Source organism: Bubalus bubalis, chromosome 22 (assembly GCF_019923935.1).
Source record: "Bubalus bubalis isolate 160015118507 breed Murrah chromosome 22, NDDB_SH_1, whole genome shotgun sequence".
NCBI lineage: Eukaryota > Metazoa > Chordata > Mammalia > Artiodactyla > Bovidae > Bubalus > Bubalus bubalis.
In genome coordinates, this window is record NC_059178.1 from 1251260 (window position 1) to 1260979 (window position 9720).

At 52.6% G+C, this 9720-nt stretch overlaps 1 pseudogene; it reads left to right on the forward strand.

Moving 5' to 3' along the window:
• Nucleotides 1-1872: 1872 nt before the first annotated feature.
• LOC112581445 lies at nt 1873-2885 on the forward strand (annotated as a pseudogene).
• The last annotated feature ends 6835 nt before the right edge of the window (nt 2886-9720 follow it).

Genomic DNA, 9720 nt, shown 5'->3' on the forward strand with positions numbered 1-9720 from the left:
ATTTCTATCCTCTGGGCAAGTGACACAAACGGCCAGTGGTGTCCCAGCCGCCCAACTGTGCCAGGTTGTCCCTACAGGGAGATCCCCTGGAGAAGGGCATGGCCACCCAGCCAGTATCCTCGAGTGGAGAGCCCCACGGACGGAGGACTAAGTCCATGGGATCGCACAGTTGGCCCAGCTGAAGCGGCTCAGCCTGCCTGCCCGCCTGTCCCTTCAGAGAGGGGCTTGGCAGCCTCCTAGCCCCACTCCAGCAGCCACGTGACCACCCCCCCACAGGGTTGAGGGCCTGGCCACCACTGGGGACCCCGTTTCTGACACTGTTACCGGACACACAGCAGGTGCCACTGGAGACACCTGGTGTTGCATCTAAGGAGGATGAAGACAGGGGGCCTCTGGCTCCTCTCTGTCCCTCGGTGTCTCCACACCCCCATTTCATCGCAATAAAAAGAACGAAGCATTGAAAGAATGAAAGGACAAGGAGAAAACGTCTGCAAAACACAAAGGACTGCGATGCGAAATGTACAAAGAATGCTTAGAATTCAACAATAAGAAAACAGACAACACAACTTAAAAAATCAGCAGATCTGGACACCCTACCAAAACAGATGCCCAATAGACACCTGAAAAAAACGCTCCGCGGCATGTGTCACTGGAGAACTGTGAATTCACGCGATAAGGTGCTGCGCACTCCTGTAATGGCGCAAACCCACCCAGGAGAGCAGCACACACTGTGAGGCTGTGGAGCGACAGAAAGCCCCATTCACTGCTGGCGGGGATGAAGGCGGGACAGGCCCTCTGGAAGACAGTTTGGCAGATCCTTAGACAACTAAACATATCTTAGCATATGATCCAGCAATTGCACTCTTTGGTATTTACCCAACTAAGATGAAAACTTATATCCACACAAAAACCCACACGCGGGTGTTTAGAGCAGCTTTATTCATAATTGCCAAAACCTAGAAGCAACCAAGATGTCCTTTGGTAGGTGAGTGGAGAAACAACTGGCACATCAGATAGTAGAATATTTGGGGGGTGGGGGGGCGGTAAAAAAATAAGTTATTGAGCCATGAAAAGACAGGAGGAAACTTCCATGCACATTACTGGGTGAAAGAAGCCAATTTGAAAAGGCTGCATACCGTGTGGTTCCAACTATACGACAATCTGGAAAAGGCGAACCTTCAGAGACAGTAAAAAGATGAGTGGCTGCCAGGGCTGGGAGGGAGGGGTGAGTATACAGAGCGTGGGATCTCTAGGGGAGTGAAGCTTACTCTGTGCGAGACGTGTCATTATGCATCAGTCAAAACCCACAGAACGCGCAAGACCAGGAGTAAACCCTGACGTTAACTATGGGCTTTAGTTAATAGTAAAGGATCGACACTGGCTCACCAACTATATATATTAAAAAAAAAAGAAAATGTGTGTATAGGATGATTGCAGTGATGTAAAGCAAAAGCAGTAGCTGACACAAACAAGAGAACAATGCAGTCATAATTCAAAGAAGGGAGGCATCCCTAATTTTGACAGGCCCTGAAATAGGAGGGCAGGTTCTGAATAAGAAAGTATTTTTAAAGGAAGTAGAACACCGTGTTAGTGCTCCCTGTACGCCTCGCACCACCCTGGAACGTTTTAACCCGCACGAAAACCCTAAGAGGTGGACACTCTTGTAAACTTTTGTTTACAGTCAGGGAACTTGCTCAGGGGCCCCAGTTCAAGTGGGACAGCCTTGGGATTCAAAATACTGCATTATATATGCTGCCTTTAAAAATAAGTAGTAGCTCTTGGCTGGTGGAGTGCTTTCCGCGTCTGGCCGGTCGCTCCCCGAGGCTGCGGCGCAGACGTGGCTCCCGGAAGTGGGGCTGACGCCTAGCCGTCATGTTGCAGCAGGACAGTAATGACGATGCTGAAGATGTTTCACTGTTTGACGCGGAAGAGGAGACAACTAACAGACCGAAAAAACCCAGAATCAGAACGTCACAGGTAGACTAATGGTTGGCCTGCGCTGGTGGAATCATATTGATGAAGACGGAAAAAGCCATTGGGTGTTTGAGTCCCGAGAGGCCTCCCCTCAAGAGGGTAAAACCGTCTCCGAGGCTGAATCAAGGATCTTCTGGTTGGGACTCGTTGCCTGTCCCGTGCTGTGGGTGGTCTTTGCCTTCAGTGCCCTCTTCTCTTTCAGAGTAAAGTGGTTGGCGGTGGTTATCATGGGTGTGGTGCTGCAAGGGGCCAACCTGTATGGCTACATCAGGTGCAAAGTGGGCAGCAGGAAGAACCTAACCAGCATGGCCACCACGTACCTTGGGAGGCAGTTTTTAAGACAAACCACCGGCAACACTCAGACCTCCTCAGGAGAGTGAAAGCCTGCGTGCTTTTTTCAAGGGGAACCGCCCAGGGGGGTCTTGACTGAACCTTCAGAACTCAGAAGCTATTGCAAAGAGGAGTGTGGGGTTTGTTTTTCCATTTAAAAATTTACTTTAAGAAAAAGGAAAAGTAGTTTTCATATTGTCTTCTTTCTAGCACTTGGGCCTTGAAGGTGTGGTATGGCTAGAAACATTGTCAGCATTTGGTTTATGGTATACATAGGTGTCTGTCCATAGTCTTGTGAGATCCCTGTGTGTTAAGTTAAAGTGTCTGTGTTCACGTCCATGTAAATGGAGACCTTTGCATCTTGGTCCATAGAACACAGAAGGATGTTCTTAGTCGATCGCAAAACTCTCTGTGTTTACGTACTGTTTCTGTAGATTATTTTAGAAGTTTTTGCTTCCATGGTAAGAGTGAGCACTTTGGCTAATGTATACGTTAGAAATAATGGTTAATTTTACACTTAATATATACTTTCATGGTGAAACTTCTTATCCTAGGCATTCACAGGCAGGTAAAAACCACACTTGGACTGTTGATGTTAACTAGTTTCTAAAATTTGGTTTATTGATGAGTCTTGTACTTAAGACCCAGTTAACATAACAGGAACATTCATAGTGTATTTTCATGGGATTCCTACTGTTCTATTTATTTTTGGGGGAGAATAGCCAGATTTTACTTTGAAGCCCCCAGAAGCTCTTCAGTGGTCCTCGGCCTAATGAAGTCTTTCTCCACTAAAAGAGTATTATTCTTATATAATAGTGAGAATAATTATTTCGATACTTGGCATTGTAAATGCCTAAAAGACATTTTATTTTACGAATCTATTTTTTTGTCTTGCTGTAATGGGGATATTGTAAATCATGCATTTGTATTAACGGTATTTCTTAAAACATCATATGTAACAATCTGCAAAATACTGTAGGCATCTGTGAATTCTGTCGTAGGTACTGTAAACTTTGTTTTAATCAATGGATTATTTTGTGACTATTTATACATTGTTAAAAATTTTTTGAAGATGTTTTGTTTAATTGAATGCGTGTCTTTATTGGAGTGAGAGCTTTGAAGGTGCAAAACTTTATATTTGTATAAAACTCTACTGTTTACAAAAAAAAAAGTAGTAGTGTTAAAAATAGCCTTGAACTATTTTTAAAATGTTAAAAATCTGAAATATTAAAAATAGTTTTTTAACACTAGTTACATTCATTTAAGGAATACTTTAAAGATAGTAGTAGTGTTAATTGCTCAGTCGTGTCTGACTCTTTGCCACCTGGTGGACTGTAGCCTGCCAGGCTCCTCTGTCGGTGGGGTTCTCCAGGTGAGAACACTGCAGTGGGTTCCATGCCCTCCTCCAGGGCATCTTCCCAACCCAGGGATAGATCCCGGGTCTCCCATCTTCCTCCGGCTCTGCCCGCTGCCCCCGCCCCACCCCACCATTCCTCTGAAACTGTCATTTAGAGTAGCCAGGACCTCATGACTGGCAAGCTCGCAGCCATGACTCCTGGTCTCTTGCATGTGTCGGTGACCACCATCTCAGTCCCGGTGTCTCCAGGGTACCTCCTCCCGTACGGCCTCCTCCTCAGCCTTCTTTGGTGGGTTGCTGCGTCCTCCCGGCCCCCACCCAGTGAACCCCGGGGAGCTCCCTTCTCTAGGGGGGTGTTCCGGGAATGGGGAAGGGTTGAGACGTCTGTGCTTTCAGTCGAGCCTTCGGGTGATTCTGCTGCAGGTGGGGCGAGGCTGCCCTCTGGGGCCTGGACAACCAGGTGTCACTCAGACTCAGCAAGAGCAGAAGAGTCCGCTTTTCTCCTCCAGGCAGCTGCCCGTCCTGGCTTCTGCGTGGTTCAGGCCGTGTCTGTCTCGCTGGAGTCCGTGCCAGCCCCGCGCCCGCACCTCCCCGCGTCCCAGGGCGTTCTCTGAAGCCCGTCTTCCATGACACTCTCTGTCCTCTCTCTGCCTCTTCACTAAGAATGTCTCACTTCTTCCTTTCTGCCCCTCCGCCCTGGAAATGTTGTGTCCTTTGCAAATCGTTCCCCAGTTCTCAGCAGGCGGAGTTCACCCGTCCACCCCTGGGACCCCATGGCTACGCCCCCCGTGACACTGAGCTCCGAGCCGAGAGATGTTTGCTGCATGGCCCACAGAACCGGCACGCCAGAGGCCCTCTCGCTGTGCTAAGACGACTCTGCAGCAAAAAGGAGAGAGAGATTCCTACTCACACAGAGGACCTCAAAGGCACCGGACAGTGCGTCTTTACTCAGAGAAAGTTGATAGGCATCTGGGCTCAGCAAGCTTTTTCCATAAAAACACAGATAGTATCTCGGGCTCTGATAGTCATGTGGTGTCTCTCATAACTCCTCAACTTTCTGGCAAAAGCAGCCTTCACGAGAGGAACTAGAGCGGCTGGACTCCAAGAAACTTTGTGAACACTGACACACGAATTCTGGATGATTTTTGTGTGTCGTGATATAAGTATTCTTCTCAACCACTGAAAGATGTAAAAGCATGGTTGGCTGTGGGTCGTGTTGCTGACCACGGCTGACCCTGTGTCCTTCAGCACAGGACTTGGGACGTGAGCTTCGCTTCTTTGACTGGAAGGCCCCCCAGGTGAAAACCTTATCGGTACAAGGAGAGAAGAGCCTAGAACTCTGACGACAGGAGGCACCGCCTGCTCGGCGCTGCCCCGGGTGCCCGGCCGGTCCCACAAGCGCCTCCTCTCCTCTCCCGAGTGCCACGTGCCCTCCATCAGCACGTGGGCGCAGCTGGGCTTCGTGCGCCTAGCCACGCCCCCGAAGGACCGCACATCGGTGAAATCAAAGAGAACTACAGAAACCTGATAAATCACTTAAAGAGAAAAGGCAAGCTTCCAGTCAGAATTCTGCGGTCATTCTGCTCAGTGTCTACCACCTTCTTCCAAGAAAGCACTCAGCTTTTGGGTGAGAGATGAAGGTCCAGGAGGGCCAGGTGTCCCAGACGGCAGGGCTCACAGCAGAGCTGGCCTGGGCCCCGCGTGGGGCGCCCTGGACGTCCACGCCCCGCCTGCGGCATCCCGGGACCCCGGCACAGAGAACTGGGTGGGGGGCTGGGGGGGGGGGCTCGGGGGCCAGTCCCAGCCTGTCTGCTGACCTGCTCTGCGCCCTCGGACGCGGGGGGGGGGGGGGCGCCTTCGTGCCTCAGTTTCCCCAGCTGTAAGCCGACGCAGCGCACCCGCCTCCAGGGGCGGTGGTGTGGCTGTGACCAGTCCGCCCCAATGGGCACTCAGGTGTTTGCCACCTTCACGAACTTACAGAGCGCCTGCTGTGTATCTGATATTGAGTTCTTCATTCATTTCACCGGAGTTAAGTCTTGTAACTATTCTAACAAAGTGACCGTTATCCCCACTCTGTAGATGAGCCCGAGAAAGGTGGTGTGAATCGGGGGTGGTGCTGGAACAAGACTTCCTCTCTTGCACAAGTTCGTCTGATGAAGGCGTACGAGGCACGCGGGATGACCACGTCCCGAGTCCAGTCCTTGATACCCGAGCACGAATGAGCCCCAGGCCCCTGGTGAGCGGGCGGCCTCCCTAGAGCATCCAGAGGGGCTTCCGCGGTGGGTGTGGCCGCCTCTGTGTCTGCCTGAAGGTGCCTTTGCTGCTGCCGTTTTCCGGCCCGGGGAGTCTGAGCCGCGCGGGCTGAGGGGTAGTGCTTGCGACCATCCACATGTCACTCTCAGAGCTTTTCCAGCGTCAGCAGTCAGGTGTCTTGTGTGTGCCCTGCCGCTGCGTTTCCGAAGTTCCTAAGTCTTGACGAGTCACTAAATGCTCGATTTACCGAGACATCTGGGGGATCATAAAAACCTCTGCAGAGCAAAAGTCGGTGTTTCAGCGGAGGATAGTGGCGCCTGTTTAAAACCCTGGGTGTAGGCGAGAAATGCCGCTCCTTGAATTCATCGGAGACAGAACACTTAAAGCCTCATCCAGAAGTCCTGAGGCGTCCACCTCTACACGCCTCCACTCACCCCGCGTCTTCAAATCCTTCAACAAAGACGCAGCGAAGAGACATTCGGGCCCCCCAGAGCCGGCCCTCTGCTCCTGCAGGGAGTCCAGAAGCCCCAGGCTCCTAAGACCACGGGTATCCACCGTTTTATGCGGCTTCAAAGGCCGTGGCCTTGGGCTCAGCCGGGAGGCGCTGTGGGCCGTGGACGAGCAGGGGCAGCCTCCTCTGAACCTGGGGCCGGGCCTTCACCGCCGGTGGCCCTGAAGCCCCCTGAGCAACGGTGAGGGGGGGAGGGGCAGGGAGAAGCACCCCTTCGCACGGGAGACTGTGAAGCACCATCGGTGCGTGTAAGATGTGTATGCCCTACTGAGACTGCGGAGGCTGAAAGGGGAGGCTGCTCACACTGCTTCCGCGGACAGCCGCCGGCATGCTTTAAGGCCCTGAGCTCAGGTCACCACCCGAAATGCCTCGCGCCTTCCGTCCCGCCCCCCCCCACCCCGCCCCCCGCCGCCAGCGGCCGCTCGCTGGCGGTGTCCTCTCCCCACCAGGTGGCGCTGCTGCCCAACGAGCAATCTCTTGGTCTCGAGGCGGGTGAGACCGTTTCCAGTGGACTGCGTTGGAGCTGCAAGAGGACAAAGAAGCACAATGAAGGACCCCCGTCAACACACACACACGCCTCACCCCTACCCCCAGGTCTCAAGTAGCAAACCAGGACCTCGGGACTAGCAGCTCTGGAGGCTGAGGCCAGCGGTCAGTGCAGCCGAGCTGCGACGGCAGGAAGGCTTTTCCTCGTCTCCACTGTGATGGGCCCCGTTTTCCAGGGCAGGAATAGGGAGCCTAAAGCCACCCTGCTTCCAAGGTGGACCGACAGTTGGATACACACAGAGGTCACGCCATGGGTGCCCATGCTCCAAAGGGGCCAAGTTTCCAAAAGAGGACAGCATTTAACAACTAGGTCAGTTTCTCTGGAGATACGGCACAGTTACTTTTGCACATATGGGCACAACGTGACCCGTAAGTAGCGATAAACTGAAATACTGATGTTAGATGGACCTCAGGTGTTAAAACCGTGCACGCTCCGGAAAAGGACAGTGCTGCCCTCTGCAGGAGAGCGCGGGCACTGTAGGGGAAACACCCTCACCTGCGGTGACACCGGACTCTTCAGCCTGGACTCCAGGGCCCTTCATTCGCCAAACAGGACCCGCTGCAGACTTTCCTCCAGCCCCACAGGAACGACCAGAAATGCAGCAACCATGTTTAAAAGCGCACCCTCTCTTCCTCCATCCCCCAGACCTCAATTCATTTCTCCAGAAATAAGTGCATCCTTTTTGTGGGTGCGGTAGGTGGGGTGTCAGTATTTTTCTTCATTCCTTCGAGAGGAGAGATGGAAGTGTTATGGGGTTAACTGCTACCACAGCTTGCCTCCATTTGCTTTCACTGCCTTAACCTTAGAATGCTTTTGTAATCAATACATAGAACTGAAAACAGGTGTTTTCCAGGCTCTAATGGGTGGTGCTCCTGAGTACTAGATGCTCCCTGTTAAAAAAAAAAGAGAGAGAGATTATTTTGCATTGTGCTTTAATCTTTAGGGAACCTTCAGAAAGTTTAGGTATTTAGCACTTAAAAAAACCTACAATGTGGATTTGCCTTGTAAGACCTTATTCTACTTCGGTTCTGCAAGACTTAGCCCATGGATATTATACCCCCGAGTTGCCTCCAAATAATTTTTAATATATACTTAATTTGGTTGCATTGGGTCTTAGTTATAGCATGTGGGATCTGACCAGGGATCGAACCTGGGCCCCCTCCATTGGGGGCACAGAGTCAGCCACTAGACCAGCTGGGGAAATCCCAAATAATTTTTGAGGACAAGCAATATTTTATCTTTTATCAATGGAGAGAGCTCAAACAACTAAGCTTAACATAAGGAAGAACTACATTCCTAACCTCCTCACCGCCACAACCAACCGCTGCCTTCAGGCAGACAATTCTGTTCATGGAAACAGAATTCTGCTAACATCTGAGTGCCTCCTTGGTGCTATTTCATGATGCTGGACCCTGCCCATTATTATTTAATCCTCGGAGCCATAACTTAAGCTTGTCATCCCCGTGGTAAAACGCAGCTCTGCAGCCCAGGGGTCCTTCCGCCCGCCTCTACCATCCCCCTCTTGTCCTGCCCTCACCCTAACCCATCTCTCAACTTCCAGGCTTTCTCTCAACCATCTGACAGTTTCAAAAACCATGTCAACACATTTTTTTCTTTTTGTCTCTATTTAAAACCTGGCAACTTCCAATTTTTCCTTCAACAACTCCCAATTCTGCAGTCTGGCTGTTTTACTAACTGAACCACAAATCCAGTAACTCTTTCAGGACGTTTCCCACAACAGTGGCCCGTGTCTGCCCCCTCCCCGACTTCCTAACCACACCGCCTGTCACCCAGAGGTGCCCGCAGCGCGCCCCGGCCCTGGCAGGGCCGTCCGCGCCCGCCCGTGCAGTCAGGCACTCCTCCACGAAGCCTCACACGAAGTCACCCCCGCCAAGGCGCCCGGGACACTGTCACCAGGTCTCAGGAGCGGCCAGGACACGGACCGAGCGCCAGCCACTTGGAAAACCGCCGGCCAGTCTGGGAGGACGGCCTACGGCCCCGCACCTGCGTGCCTGGATGTGTCTCCCAAGGGCGCTCCTGCACGTGGAAACCGGGAGACAGGGGCAAAAATGCTGCTGTTAACGACAGCAGAGCAGTGAAAACTACCCAGGTGTCTGCTTGACACCGGATGAGAAGACGCAGTCTCAAAAACCGAAGTAAAGGGCACCCTTTCTCTAAAGCTCGAGCCAAGGAAGAATACACTGCGTGCTGGGGAAGGAGGACGCAAAGCGGAGCAGCGAGAGGACAGTGGCACTGAGAGCGGGGACCTCGCGCGGCGGAAGGAGCGCAGGGACGCAGCAGACGACCCGGAGACGGGCGTCACCTCGACGGGCAGTTCCACCTTGGGGCGAACTGCCGCGCGAGGCGTGAGGCGCCTGCCCGCCGGCTAACGGAGCGGGCGCCTGCGGACCACCAGGGGGCGCCGTGCTCTCTCCAAACCCGTGGCCCGCCCGGCGGCCACAGAGGGAGCCTCCACGAGTGGCTCCAGACACGCACTCTGAGCGCGGGACCACCTGCGGGGCTGGGCAAGGCTCTGCTCGCAGTGGGCACGCAGGTGACCTGTACAGTCAGGCAGGCTGCTTGGGGTGGCTGGGATTCCCAGATGGTAAATAACTAGGGGATTCACGGCCCACATTACAGGGAAATAACTGGTTGATTCTTTAAAAAGGAAAAACTCCAAACCCACCAGGTATGATGTCCCCCTCTCTTCACTGCTACAACATTTGCAATAAAGCACAATTCTGAAGC